Genomic DNA, 15937 nt, shown 5'->3' on the forward strand with positions numbered 1-15937 from the left:
GTAAAAATTGAGATTCAAATTTATCAATCTGGGTCACAGTTTAAGGTATGGACAGGGGCTGAATTATTATTAGACTGGTTTGAATACTCCAGATTAACATTTATCTAAGAAATGTTTATTGAATTGTAGCTTTTCACTTAATCCTCCTGAAATCTGAGATTTTCATGTAAAACATCTCTTTATAATAGTTTTTTCTAAATAATCATGGATGGAAAAAAGAAGGTGAACAATTTCTTTGCTCCCCCAACCCCCAAGGACGTTATTTATCACTATGCAGTCTAGATGATTAAATGGTCTGGATGCTCAAAGTAAATTAATTTTCCTCTGTATCCACATCTACCTATTTTGGAAAATAATGATATTCAAAAGAGATTGAGTATTAAAGCAGCAATTCAATTCAGGCCTGCCTTAAGATCTATACAATAATAGGGTTACTACATGTTTGATGGAGTAATTCAGGGAGGATATGATCAGACCTACCAATTATTCTTCCTTTTCTGTTACACTTTGCCTAATACCATGGAAAGTGGATTACAGTAAAATAGGAATCATAAGATAATATATCTGCTCAAATATATGTCCTGCCCCCATACTTTTTAAATCACTGCTGCACTTTAAATAAGTATTCACTACTTCCTCATTGTGCGTTGCTCAAATCTGAATAAAATATTTCAGAAAACAGTCTGTTATTTCCTTAAAACAAAGACGGACATATATTATATTTCAGTATTTTGCACAATACTCTTTAAAGTAAATAATCATAATACTTTGGTTATATTTCCATATATCAAAAACAAGAATAAGATCTATTTCCAATAGTCTGAAATAAAATTCAGGCAACTTGTTTTCTATACTTCCCATTAATACCTCCTGATACTGATGGTGGGAACCAAAGCATGCAGAATTCATAGTATGAAACCATCTCTCTGGGAAATCATCTTGATGTCTCATTATAAAAATTATTATAATCCTACCAAAAATGCATTAAAAAAAATAAGCAGTGTGCCAAGAGGTCTAAATGGAATAAATGTAAGTAAGTATAGATAATACAAGTATTAGATAACTGAAAATATGTAAAGCAAACATTCAAAGCAAATATTTGGGTATCAAAAATGTCCACAGTTTAATCAATTTTTCAGTATAAATATTTGGAATTATTCAGATTAACCATTCTAAACTGAGTAGATTTTATATAGAGATCATATTTAGATATTTGACAGCATAATGTTAAAAACTTTGGGGGTAGAAATACTAGCTCACACTTAGGATCACACTAATTTGGAAATTACAGAAATCAAAATTATAATCCATTTTGGAAGCAGAAAAAAGGACTACTATTAAATTTTGCTTCTAGGTTAAGAAACATGATAAGAAACATTTCAGGAAGATTGAAACAAAGTAATCAAAATCTCCTTATTTGTCCTGTTCAAGTTTGATTTTTTTTTTTAAGTTTTTGTTTTCATCTGGTTACTAATATCATGTGGTGATAGCTCTGAATTAATACAGCTATAAATACCCTATAAGCTTTTTTCAATTTGTCTCCTGTGTACATACATTAATCAACAATTCATCACTGGAAAATAAGTAAATAAAGTAATTAATAAGTAATTAGTAATAAGCAAATAATGTAAATAAGTAAATAAAACTAATAAATAAATAAATGTAAGGTTACTGGAAATGTTGTTACTGTTTTATTATTATTAACCAGATGTGAAAAAAAAATACAGATAGAACAAAAAATGTCATCTTTCTATAGTCTAAAAATGTTCAAATCAGTATTTTATTATCAAGTTAATCAATACGTGCATTTTAGCTAGCTTCAATTAGAAGCTCAATCATAGTTTTGTTTTCTTTTTCACAGCAAAATCAATATAGATATTCAAGGAGTATTTCCCTAAATAATCACTCACCCACAGGTAACAGAAGACAGACATACAAATATGTTAGCTGCTTTGATTTTTTTTGTTTTCTTTTTTGGCTCTGACTTATCTTTCTATTCTTTTACTTTCTGTACCACAAGGAAAAAATATATTTGTCATAAATCAGGAAATTCTAAGTGCAGTTCCCAAGGCAAGTTTATTATTTGGGACCAATGAACATTTCTTGAAAGAGAGAAATGTTAGCATTTTAGACTCAGGAAATCCTCTCCAAACCATACTCCCGTATTAAAACTGAGTCAAGTTACACTTGAGTCATGCACAGACTTGGGTGTGTGGTAGAGGCGGTGACAGAGGGCAGGCCTGAGGGACAGACATCCCGCCAGGTGACTTGCTGGAGCCACTTGGCTTCCTCTTTTCCTTTCAGTCGCATTCATGGAGTCATATCCCCTCACCACTTTTCACTTTTAGAATTTTTTGAGTAGATGTATAAGACTGAGAGTGTGACCACTTCCCCAGGCCCACATCCTTTCCGGTTCCCTTTGTTCTCCCCCTACAACCTCACCCCTACACTGCTCTGCTTCAACCCCGTGCTCCTGATACAATATAAAAATTCTTCTGGACTATCTCTGAGGGAGAAGGAGGATTATTTAGTAAGGTCCCACAAAGATTACATCGGGTCTTGCTGTGATGAAGTCTCAAGTCTCCACAATCTGGATGTATAGATACGTGCCATATCAACAAGCCTCCTATCACAAGTAGGCTTCTAGAGATATCCATAAGAAGTATGGCAATGTTTAGTTCAAGAGGTGAACATTTTTGAGTTGAAGAGTAACGGGGCCACATGTTTCACTTGGAAAGCTACGGCTATAGCGTTTCATACTTACTAACCTGGGTTTACATGCAGCAGAACACAAACAAATATAAAATCCTAGTATGATTTCATAAGAATTTGGGTATTTGCCACCTAGGGGTGCAATGATAAAACATACATTTGCATTATTTACAAACTACCCCCCAATACACACATACGCACATGCCATCCTGACCTCAGATATGGCATCCATTAAATAAAATTAATACCAGGCTATTTCATCTGCTATTCACTAGTCAAATGAAAGAGGAGCATGTTTACTATTGAAACAGTGGATTAAGGGACATGTGCGTGTCTGATATCTTCTGACTTTATGTCATCAAGTCATTCCTCTAAAAGAAACAGGAACCATTTTGGAAATCAAGATTTTTCAGCAACCTCTGCAGGTTTCATGTGATTCATCAGGTTTGAATTTCCTGGGAGAGTATCTTACAAGAGTTGCCTGAGGCCTTTACTTAATGTTTAGTATTCACTTGATGATTGTTTCTCTCTGGAGGGATTCTTCCTGTCACATGGGTCATTTCATAGTTTTAAGATTCAAGGGTATCTTTCCCTTTGGTGGTAGTTTCCTCCAGTCATCTGCTTCCCTTTAAAATAGACTTTATCTGGATCTTTGCCTAACTGCCTTGGTGAAAGGCCTCTCCAAGTTCCCTATGTCTATGATCAAGTATTGAGTAACTGCGTGCTGGATGTATGTCTTACAACTACAATTTAAATTAATTTTCATTAAGGCCAAGTCTTTAAACTATTGAGGTAGTTAAAACAATTAAGCAATGCTATCTGATAGCCATGTCTCAGCATCTTGGTTTTCAGATGATAAGATAAAATCTACCTGTTTGGGCTATTGCTTTTGCAAAAATGTACAACCATCTGATATTCATTTTAACAGTGCATAAATCATGGCAGCATCCATAAATCAAAGCAATGTTTCCCATTTCAAGATTCCAAGAGCCAAGAGAGATAAGCTGATCTTAAAAGATCCAACTAAATGAGGGAAACAGATGTCAGAGACTTTGCATTTCATTTTTTTCCTCTGTAAAAATGTGAATTTCTCCCCTTGGTCATAAAGCCCTGAGAAAGCGAAAAGCTGCATGCCATACCTTGTCATATTAAGTACCCCACCACCTAACGTTAAAGTACAAAGGGGAAGAGCTAAATTCAGTGATATAGACCAAATAAGTGATCAGAAGCATTACATTTCAGTGCCTTAGTTGTTTAAGAGGCTAAGAATAGGAACCAACTTCACATGGGTTTCTTTTGGGAACTACTTAATTGAGTGCTTTAGAAAACAAAGTATAAATATATTACTTTTAAATTAACTATATATGTTATACCAATCAAAGATCCAATAGTAGTATGTTGAGCAAAACACTGCAGTATAAATTAGGAGATGTGGGTTCTACTCTTGACTCTTCCACACTATTAACCATGGTCTGCACTCAGACAAGTCACACAAAACCTCTCTCCCATTTCTTTAGCTCTTCAATTAGGATAGGGCTTCCCTGGTGGTTCAGCTGGTAAAGAATCCACCTGCAATGCAGGAGCTGCTTCTGCTGCTAAGTCGCTTCAGTCGTGTCCGACTCTGTGCGACCCCATAGATGGCAGTCCACCAGGCTCCCCCATCCCTGGGATTCTCCAGGCAAGAACACTGGAGTGGGTTGCCACTGCCTTCTCCACAATGCGGGAGACCTGAGTTCAACCCCTGTGTTGGAAAGATCCTCTGGAGAAGGGAAAGGCTACCCACTCCAGTGTTTTGGCCTGGAGAATTCCATGGACTGTATAGACCATGGGGTCACAAACAGTCAGACACGACTGAGCAACTTTCACTTAAATTAGGATAATATACTTCTGTCAGCTAATGAGGATGGATGTTGTGAGACTCAAACAAGGTAAATATTTTAAAGTGTTTTGGGAACTCAAAATATATATATTTTCAATATAAAATCCATTTTGTGGTCACCAACTGCAATTGTATAGATTGATCATTTAATTTAGTCATTCATATGGTCATTTAACAAAAATGTATTTATCCCTGCTGTTTCAAGCACAATACACAATTTAAAGTAATAATCTAGAACTTCCTCCATAATCTAGTGAGGAAAACAGGCATTGTAATTATGTTACAGTCAATAATGTAAAGTCTCAGACTTCTTGAGAATATGGATACAGGATCCATTATGGCCTTCCTCAAAGAGGCATTTAAGAATATCTGGAAAGTTGAGTAGGAATCTACCATGCAGAAAAGTCAGAGATCACTTCCAAAGCTAAAAGTGAAAGCTAAGAGGGAAGAACTTTTGGAGAACTTGAAGGATTTCACTGCAGTTGGGACATAGACTGAGGACTGAAAGCACTGTTGGTTAGGGGAAGAAGAAGAACACTGGTGGTGGTATTGGTTTAGCCACGAAGTCGTGTCCAACTCTTGAAACCCCACAGACTGTAGCCGTCCAGGCTCCTCTGTCTATGGAATTCTCCAGGCAAGAATATAGTAGTGGGTTACCATTTCTTTCTTCAGGGGATCTCCTTGACCCAGGGATCAAACCTGGGTCTCCTGCATTGCAAGCGGATTCTTTACCGCTGAACCACTAGAGAAACTGGAAAGAACACTGAACATGTTGAATTTGAGGTGCCATGGGCCAGCCAGATGGCCGTGGACTCTGGGGGAGAAATCTGAGTGAAAGAGAGGTCTCCAGGTCCTCAAGGTAGCTGTAGTCATTATATAAGAGTAGGTGCAAAGACGCAAAAGGAATGTACGCTGGCATGCCTGGTATTTGTCGGAGAGAAGTTTTTAAACTTTTTGTTTTGAAATAGTCACAAATTCAAAGGAAAGACAGTACAGAGAAGTCCTATATAGTCATTACCAAGTTTCTCCCAATGGTTCTACCTTAAATAATTGTGGTAAAATATCAAAGCCTGTAACTGACATTGGTACAACGAATGTATATAGTTCTATGTCAATTCATTACATGTAACCATGTACAGAATCAGAATACAGAACTATTCCAATACCATGAAGATGTTTCATGCTTCCACTTGAGAGCCACACCGTCCTCTCCATCAGTAGGTTGATCAACCAATGAACATTTATCTCTCTTGGAATGGAGGTGAGTCTAGCACACACTCTGCAAGCTTGCCAGTTAGATTCAGATGTTGAGATGTCTTTCCAAGTGATGGAACCAATGGTCCATTGTGAGGATCTATCATATGTGATCCATCATAGACCTCTTAAGTGAGAATACAAACCCAAAAACTTGAAGAGGCTGAAATTTAAAGCCAAAATTCCAGGTTAACCTTATAAGGAAGAAATAAAAAATTAACCTCTCACTCACACACACTCATGCATTCACTCAAACCACAGTTATGAATAGTTTCTCATTTCAACAATTCTCAGGAGAGGCTGACTGAAAGAACATTGAATTAAATCATATCAGTTCTCTTATTAGGCCTGATATCAGTAATTCTGAATAAAAAATCTTCCCTTTGATTTGTCCCAATCTTATGACTCAGCCATCAAGAGGAAATAACATGGGGCAAAACTGACCAAGCCCTTTGCTTTTACACAAATATTATACTTTATTTCCCTGATTATACTCCTGCATTTTGTATTCTTCAAAAAATAGCCAGAGTACTCATATGAAAATGTAAATCAGGCTATGACACCCCATTTTGAAAACTCTTCAGCGGCTTCCCATTGTGCTTGAAATAAAATCCATATGCTTGGATCTCCTTTCAGCAACAAAGGACTCACTTCACTAGCTGCTGGGAATGAGGCCAAGTCAACCCTCAGGCTGACTCCTTGTGGATGGCTTGGCTGAAGAATATTGCTGCTGCTGCTGCTTTTTCCTTCTCTCAAGAGCAGCCCATGTTCAGTGCCTAAATCAATGTTCCAGCGTGGCTGGGGACAACTCTTAAGGGCCAGCCCAGCACTTCGGCCCCCATGGGCGTGGCTGACAGCTCTGTCAGAACTACAGTAGAGCTCATTCTCTCCCTTTGCCCCCACCTTGGGCACCCCTGCCCACCAAAGTTGATCCTAAGAGCACTTTTCATCATACTCATTTCTCTCTTAGAGACTGCCTCTTGGAACTCAGCCGGGGACCCTGATCACTGCCTACAGGGATCTAATACTCTGGCTCAGCCCACCTTTCCAATCCATTTCACTTCACTGCCTTTCACTTGCTACTAAACATGATACCTTCCTATAGCTCCTTAATTGCACCTCCCCTTGAAGATCTCTGCATTTTCACCGTCCCCTGCTGGGGCACCCTCCTGCCTCTGTATTCAGCTAGATGTTTCTTGCTTTTCAGGCATCAGCTCTTCAAAGTTCTTTCCAGACCACCTTAACTCTAATAACCCCTAGAAACTTCTCCTCCCCAAGTCACATTCTGTGCCCCCTTTTTTTTTTTTCTTTCATTGTACTTATAGCTCTGAAACTATCTTGACTCTCTCCTCCTCTTGACTAGTAGCTCCAGGAAACCAGGGACCGTGCCTAGGAAGGTAGTTACCACAGGATAGTGATAACAAATACCTACAGAATGAATGGAAAACTGGAAAACTCAATGCCTCAGGAATAAATTTTATTTGAGAAGACTCTTGAGAGTCCCTTGGACTGTAAGGAGATCAAACCAGTCAATCCGAAAGGAAGTCAACCCTGAATATTCATTGGAAGGATTGATGCTGAAGCTCCAGTACTTTGGCCACCTGATGAGAAAAGCCAACTCATTGGAAAAGAACTTGATGCTGGGAAAGATTGAAGGCAAAAAGAGAGGGGTATGGCAGAGGATGAGATGGTTAGACAGCATCACTGACTCAATAGACATGAGTGTGTAAACTCCAGGAGATACTGAAGGACAGGGAGCCTGGCATGCTGTAGTCCATAGGGTCAAAGAATCAGACACAACTTAGCGACTGAACAACAACAAAGAGGACTTTGTTTCCAATTTTAAGTTTCATAAATGGTATGAGAGCAGAGTCAGTAACACTTAACACCCACATGCCCCTTCAACACATACACACACACCATTTCAATATTAGTCTACTGCATACAAGTCCCACAGTTTGAATGCAATAGTATTTTAGGTGGCTAAAATTTTAATTCAAGTCATTAAACTTTACTCATGTATTTAGCATTCTTTTGGAGTTATTGGACTTTTTCAAAGACCCCATGATCACTTTAAATTGAGATATTATTTGTCTTTATTGTGTTATTTATGGGGAAAAATGTCCTTCAATAAGTATAATCCAGCGTCTTTCTCCGATTGTTCAGTGGTAAAGAATCTGCCTGCAATGCAGGAGCCACAGGAGACTCAGGTTCTGAAAATCCCCTGGAGGAGGGCATGGCAACCCACCCCAGTATTCTTGCCTGGAGAATCCCATGGACTGAAGAGGCTGGGGGCCTACAGTCCATAAGGTCACAAAGAGTTGGACACAACTGAAGTGACTTAGCATGCACACAAGTGTATTTACCTGCTTCTCTAAGGTGAAGATTATGTAAGAAAATGACAGACAAGCATGACCTTTTACCATGAGAGAATGTGGTAACTCTGGGGAAGCAGAGGGCATGGAAGCATGCTGTAGAATAACGTGGACATCAAACATTCACATGTGAAGTCACTTATGGAAATTACCTTTTTGATAAATCAGAGCAATCTCTGTGAGACGTTCAGATTTAAAGCAAAAAGTAGAGCCTGACCATAAATCCTACGAAATGTACATCTTGGTACTTTCTGGAGGCCTGAACTGAATAGCAAATACTTACCTGTCAGATGACTACAGCTGTATTTTGCTATCAGGAACCTAATAGGCAAATGCACTTTGAAGTTCCTGGTCCACGTGTTCTTTAATCTCATGCTCTCATTTTTGTGCATACCAACACCTGGCTCTGGCAGGACACCAGAAATAATATTCAAAGCAATTCTGTGCCGTCAGTACTGAGTACAAACAGCTTGGTGATGGATATTTTACTTACATTACTCCAAGTTTGAGTTTCAAGAGACTGAATAAATCATCCCAACCTCAATACACTAACATCCTTCAAGACAACTAATTTACTTTGCAACAGAAGCATCTTCCTGAAAGAAGGCAATTTTTGATGGAAAATAAATTCTCTCTCAGCATATGTTTCTGAAGTGTGAATGTTAATCATATAGGAACTGGGGAGAAAACATGAATATGTTTGGTAGAGATCTAGTTTTATTAATAGAGACAAATATAACTCAATTTTGGCTTTACTCTAGCTCTTGCTTGCCAATCAGTTTTCCTAACAGTGACAGGATATTGTTTTATTTTCCCAAAGTTTTCACATTGATAGAGTTCTGTCCCATATACATCCAATCATATTAAAAATTACCACAAATTTTAATTCAAATTAGATTATTAAGGACTGCTACCAGAAAGATCTATTTTAAGTTAAATATCCTTCTATATACTTGCATTATAATTTTGTTACATTCTTAGGAAAATGTGGCTCTTTTTTTAATACTAAATTGACATATGTCCAATAACAAATATTTCAGCACTTTTTATAAAAGCCATTCATTGAACAATGAGAGGCAAAAATTGACTCAATGTTTAAGATACCAAGTATTTTAAAAAGCAAAATGGTGGTCATGCTCAAAACTTTTATAGTAATAAATAAGTCATCAAGATAGATAATGCAAATGATAAGCATTTTATGGATGAAGTTCAGGCTTTTCTACCTTCTCCCTCCTCCCATTTTTAAGTAGTGTCTGATGTAAATGAAAATTGCTATCCAGAGATCTTTTCCATGTATCCACCTTTTGAAGTTCAGTTTTTACTCAGTTATGCTTCAAAGAAAGACCCCATAGTCAACTGATATTGAAATTAATATTTTAAGAAAAATCAATAGCATATGTGGAAAGGGGCAATGTATATATGCAAGAAATCTTTTAAAAACTGTCATTTCCTGGTCTATATTGGATACAACAGAAATACATATATGCGGCATCCTTTCAGTCTGACAGAAATCTTGGAAATTTGGAATGGGGTTTTGAGCTCTAGTTCTCCAATCTGGGCTCAGAGATTCCTCAGTAGAATATCTTGCAGTAATTCAAAGTAATTTGTGTAATGCTAGATGGGTAGAGAAAATCTCTACATTTATTGTGCAATGTAAAAGTGTTAGTCGCTCAGTCGTGTCCGACTCTGCATCCCTGTGGACTGTAGCGCTTGAGGCTCCTCTGTCCATGGAATTTTCCAGCAAGAGTACTGGAGTGGGTAGCCATTCCCTTCTCCAGGGGATCTTCCCGACTCAGGCATCAAACCCATGTTTCATGCATTGCAGGCGGATTCCTTACTATCTGAACCACCAGGGAAGCCCTTATTGTCCAAACCAGTATAAAATGTGGCATTGTAATAATTATACTGCTAGATTTTGTGAAAGCTTGGGCTGACTCATGCATACTGGGATGGGATAGACTCTACTGATTGGAATAAATCAGAGAATCATCAGGCCAGTTAGTTCTTTTCTGGGCAATTAGACTGCAGTAGCTTAAAGAAGAGAGATGCCTACCCATGTAGCAGATAACTTTCAGTTAAATTAAAAAGCATTCATTTTAGGGCACTAAAGGGGTCTCATGTTTAGAAGATATCAAAGATACTGTCCTGAAAAATGCTTTCTTTCCTATTTCCATCACAGTATTAATAGCTGTTGCTGGGACATGCCCAACCCCTCAGTCCTACCTATAGCAGTCATCTCCAGCTTCTCCGCAGCTGCTTACGACAGCGGCTAGCTCTGATGAATAAAACATGAGCAAATTTTATGTGTGTAATTTCTGATTGACTTAAAACTGCATTTCCTCTTCAGTGAATGAAAAGGCAATGGCCACAGCAATCCTGCAAGTCACCTGCTGGAAGCAGCAAATCCATCATCAGGCTGAACCTCTGAATTACCATGTAGAGCAGAGTGCCCACACATCTGAAAAGTTGACTTGAGAACCGCTACGTGAAAGAGAGGCAACCTGTAGGCCCTTAAACAACAATATTGGTTGAGTTTTCTTATTAGGCACCCTCACCTTTAACTCCATCTCACGCAGGGCAAGAAGTTACATGGATCATCTCTCTTTGATTAAAAGCAACAGACTTAAGGCCAAACAGATGAAGATGGAGATGGGAACCTGGTTCTTTTGGAGACCATGTCTGCAGTTTTAACAACCCAAATGTTTAATTAGTATACTGCTTTGAGTGTCAGATGGGTGAGGCCAAAGATGATGTTGTATTATACAATCTCAGGAAGCACCATTCACCTCTTGTCTAGCTGAATGATGGTGGTCCCTGGAATTGTACACTATACAGAGATATACAGAGGCACAGCTCTGTCAGAAGACATTTCAAATGATAGCTACAATCACACCAGGTTGTCTATCCTAATTGGTCTACTGGGAATACCAAATCAAGTTAGATCTACAGTATTTTTTTCTATTTCTTGCCTATGCACAAATATTATCATTTCATTCATTCTTGTTTTTAGCACAAATTGATATATCCTTCAAACTACCATCTCACTTGTCACAACTGTACTTATTGTTCTGACTTCTAACCTCAAAGCAGCCTTCCACCTTGCTTTCTGACTGATCCTGTTACCGAGTTACTTTTTCCACCAAAAGACTCCTGAATTTTTATTTACAAAGTAAAACATTTTTTGCTTCTTGATAAATGATATTGAGGATATATAAGAATGCATGCACACAAAGTGGGAAGCAATTCTAGTGAATGATTTCTCCTGTTTATTCTAGAAGGGGCCTTGAGCCAATGAAGAATGAAAGCCTGATGCTTAGTCTGGGACTAAATGTCACTTGTGCTTCTAACAAGAAGTAGGACAGGCCTTTTTTTTTCTTCTTAAAATTCATATTAAAATTCTATTCCTTTAGATACACTATTGGACTGCAAACTATTAAAATAAATATAAAGAAATAAAGGCTGTAGCTATGGGTTTTGGTGGAAAAATTATTAAGTTTGGACCAATTTCCTACAAAACCACTATTTTTTCTGCATAACAGAAATGAGTATAGTGCTGTAAAACCTAGGTAAAAAGTCTTCAGTTTAAAGATTTAAATACATTTACTAGGGCTTCCAAATTTTCCATGAAGGGTACTGCTGTACTAGTATGATTAAGAGAAAAAAAGAAATACTATCACACAGAAAGTTTAAGGGATCCAGGGGACTGTAAAAACTATTACAGTGAAACAGAGAACTCCAGCTCTTCCTACATTTATTATACACACAAAAGCAAATTTGAGGAGCTCTGAAACCAAATAAACCAAACTTCCTTTCAACCACAACTAAACCAATTCCAGAATAGTAGACTGTGTTGGAAGGGTTGGCAACTAAATAGGAAATAGGAACAAAAGAAGGGCATTAGGGATCACTTCAAGTGGACATAAATCAAAGCAGCTCGGGCTGGAGCAATGCCTTTAAAGTAAAGCCAGTGAGGAAAGCCAACAGCAGACCTGCCAAAACGGTTCTCATTTTTTTTTCATCCCTCCCTTTCATGAAAAATAATAGTAATAATAATGACTAATATCACTTTGTTTTAAGTAACTAATTCTTAAATGCCTTATGAAATTTTATCTATGCTACAGGTATAACTCCATAAAGAGCCAAAAAAAAAAATCTCCCTGGTACTCTGTCGGAAGACTTTTTTTCCTGGCTGGTGTAGAGGGTAGAGGAGGTGAAGAGGTTTTATAGATAATTAATGTCATCCCGAAACCCATCTAGAGGTCAGAAAATCACACTCATTAATTCAATCACACACTAATTGAAGCTGTGAGCACCTACTTAAATGGATCTACTATCTTTGACTCTTCAAAAACCTCTTCAATGAATGCCAATTCGGAGAATAAAGAAAACTTCAACACACCACAACCCTGCCAAGGATGCTTGTGGGATGCTATTTTGATCATTTCTCTGCCTTTTAAGTAGAATCCAAAAGAAAATTTCCAAATAAAGAGTCTTGTTCTGAAGCTTTTATTCTCTAACTCAAACACCAAAGCAAGAATCCCAGACAACTCTCCCCCATTCTTCAAAGGCACATTCAAATGCACATAATGGGATAATGGGTCTGCCCTAGTGAAGGATTAGGGAATGCATCAAAAATTCTTTGAAAAGTACCCTAAATGGTGTAGTGAATTCTAAATCCTAATATTTGGGTTATTCGGACTTCCTGATGGAGACAAGGAAATTGTTTGGTGAGAGATGTTAATCATCAAAGGAAATACTCAGACAAGTGTCAGGAAGTGCCATGGTCACAGCCAAACATACACATGCTTCTACTATTCCTTATCCTGTTAGTATGCCTATATCTTACAAATTATTTGGAAATAAAGAACATTGAAGAAAAAAATCAAAGTACTGAGACATTAAGTGAATTTTTCTACTATTCAAATAGAACTTTTTTTAGCATGTTCTTTCCTGAGTGCACATATTTTCACTGTTCAAGACAATGTAAATGCCATTTTGTATTTGCTAGTTTCATTTAACTTTCAACCATAATTTCTACTTCTGTCAATGTTTACAATTATTAATAGGTATATAATACTCTTGTTGTTGAAAAATGGTATATCAAATAATATTGCATAATATAAGTAAACCATTTCTATATTTTGTTTATAGATATCATGAATAACACTAGTATATGTATAGTTTGTAGCTTTTTTGCTTCTTCAGAATTATTTCCTTAGTATGCATGCTTCAATCTCAAATTTCCACATCAAGATATTTACTTATGATTCCTTTTACAAATGCCTACATTTATTTTCTAAAAGTTTTTCCCAATTACATTTCTACCAAAAATTTATAAGGGTAGCACCCTCAGAAGAATTTTTTAACAATTATGACTCTCCTAAAAATTTGACTGCTTAAATATTAAGCTATATTTTATTTAGCTGAGATTTTTTTTAAAAACTTAGGTAGACGAAACTTTTTTCACACACTTTAAAATATCATTTATTTATACAAAAGCAGTCAATGAAACAACGATATTACTGGAATTATGAATAGTATATGTATGGGACCATACATGTTTCCTTTTTATGAACTGCTAGTTCAAATTCTCAGTTTACTTCATACTGAATATTGAATTTTATTTACAATCCAAATGAGTTATTGTTTACATTATAGTTATTATCCATCTTATTAAGTGAGAATATCTTTCCTAATCTGTTTTCTTTTAGGCTTTGTTGCATTGTAAATTAAGTTTTGTTAAGTTCCATTAGTGTACATAAACTTAGATTTTCTAAATAGTCTGTTAAGCTATTTTATAAAGAATGCCTTTTAAACTTTAAAGCATTAACATCCTTTCTATACCAAATTTTGATTCAAATTGAAACTGAAAACCACAGTAGATAAAAGGGAAAATAAAACAGAAATCTTAAAATGAGAAATGAATGCAAGCCATCAAGGGAGGGGGTGCTATCCTTATTTGTGACAGTAATCAAAACTGCACATTTAAAGCACAGTTAGATATCCTCTGTTGCCTGCCCACAAGCTGGATACGACATGGCAGCTGAGCCTTCCACTTGCACAGTCTTCTGTCCTCTTGCTACTACCTTCAGTTCTACCATTCCAGGGACTAGAGGACAGCAGTGCTCACAGCCAGAAGGGAAGACACACAGGCTAGGTGTAACCATTTCACTCCTGACACGTGGAAACCAACATACAACAAACCCTGCGAAATGCAAATATCAGCCAGAAGACAAGGAGGGTAAACTCTGACAAAAAAAAATAAGGAAGCTCTGAGATGAAGACTTCATATTAGATAGAGGACTGTGCTGTGCTGAGTCGTGTCTGACACTCTGTGACCCCACGGACTATAGCCCGCCAGGCTCCTCAGTCCATGGGAATTCTCCAGGCAAGAATACTGGAGTGGGTTGCCTTGCCATCTTTCAGGGAATTGTCACAACTCAGGGATCAAACCCAGGTCTCCCGCATTGCAGCTGGATTCTTTACCATCTGAGCCACCAGGGAAGTCAAAATTTTCATAACTGAACTGGATTAAAACCTGTTCTGAGTCTCCAGAATAAGGTTGGTTTTCCCATGCCTGAAGAGAAGTGACAGTCACTCAGTCATGTCTCCTTGTGACCCCACAGACTATAGCCTGCCAGGCTCCTCTATCCATTGAATTTTCCAGGCAAGAATACTGGAGCGGGTAGCCATTCCCTTCTGCAGGGGATCTTTCCAACCCAGAGAGTGAACCCAGGTCTCCCGCATTGCAGGCCTATTCTTTACCGTCTGAACCACCAGGGAAGCCCTACATGGGCCTGAGAAGGAATAAAGACTTTTCAAGAAATGTAAGCGGTTAGCAAAATAAAGCAGGTCTTACCACTCATATCTAAGTAATAACTATCAGATGATATCCTGTATTTATATAAAATTAGCCAATATTTTATTTATCATTGTGAATAACTGGTACTGCCACAGAGTCATGAACTCAGGACTGGTTGGAGAGGATGGAGCATTGCCAAGGTGCTACAGGTGCCCCAGGCTCTCCTCTGAGTTCCTTGGCTCCGGACCTCCTCCTCCTCCTCCTCTAGTAAGGTTTATTTTTCTTCCTCTCCCAGATTGGCCACCATCTCATGCCAGCCAGCCTATCTTCCCCACAGGGGAATGGTTCATGAACTCTCTCCTATCTGGAGAGAATGCCTCATGACTCCAAAATGAATAAACTCTATTTCCCCTATAAATCCTTATTTTTTGGCTCACTTAGAATCTCTGACAATTAAACTGTCCATTCTCTTGATGGAAGCTTCATATCTCTAATATCTTGTGCTTTGACTTTCCCCAAGCCTTCACAAGGACAAGCTAACCCCAATATAATATTTCTCATCTTCTCTGAAGTAACTCATTTTGGTTAATGCACCATCCTCAGTTCCCTACAAGGTCAGCACACAGGTAATTGTCTTAAATCAGCATAATTAATAAGATTCTGCCAGAGTTTCCTCCAAAAGTGTGAAATCATGTCTTTATCTTAGAAGCTCAAACTTCTGTGACTTTTTAAATGGTTAATCCATTCTTCAATTACAAAGATGCAGTCTCAGACAACCCATGACATAACAACTTCATAAATAATGAAAATAGTCACTGCTTATCTTGTACAAGTGAACTTATTTACAAAACAGAAACAGACTCACTTAGAAAACAAATTAATGGTTACCAAAGGGAAAAGGTGAGGAGGAGGAAT

The sequence above is a fragment of the Odocoileus virginianus genome, chromosome 19 (genome assembly GCF_023699985.2).
Source record: "Odocoileus virginianus isolate 20LAN1187 ecotype Illinois chromosome 19, Ovbor_1.2, whole genome shotgun sequence".
Taxonomy (NCBI): Eukaryota; Metazoa; Chordata; class Mammalia; order Artiodactyla; family Cervidae; genus Odocoileus; species Odocoileus virginianus.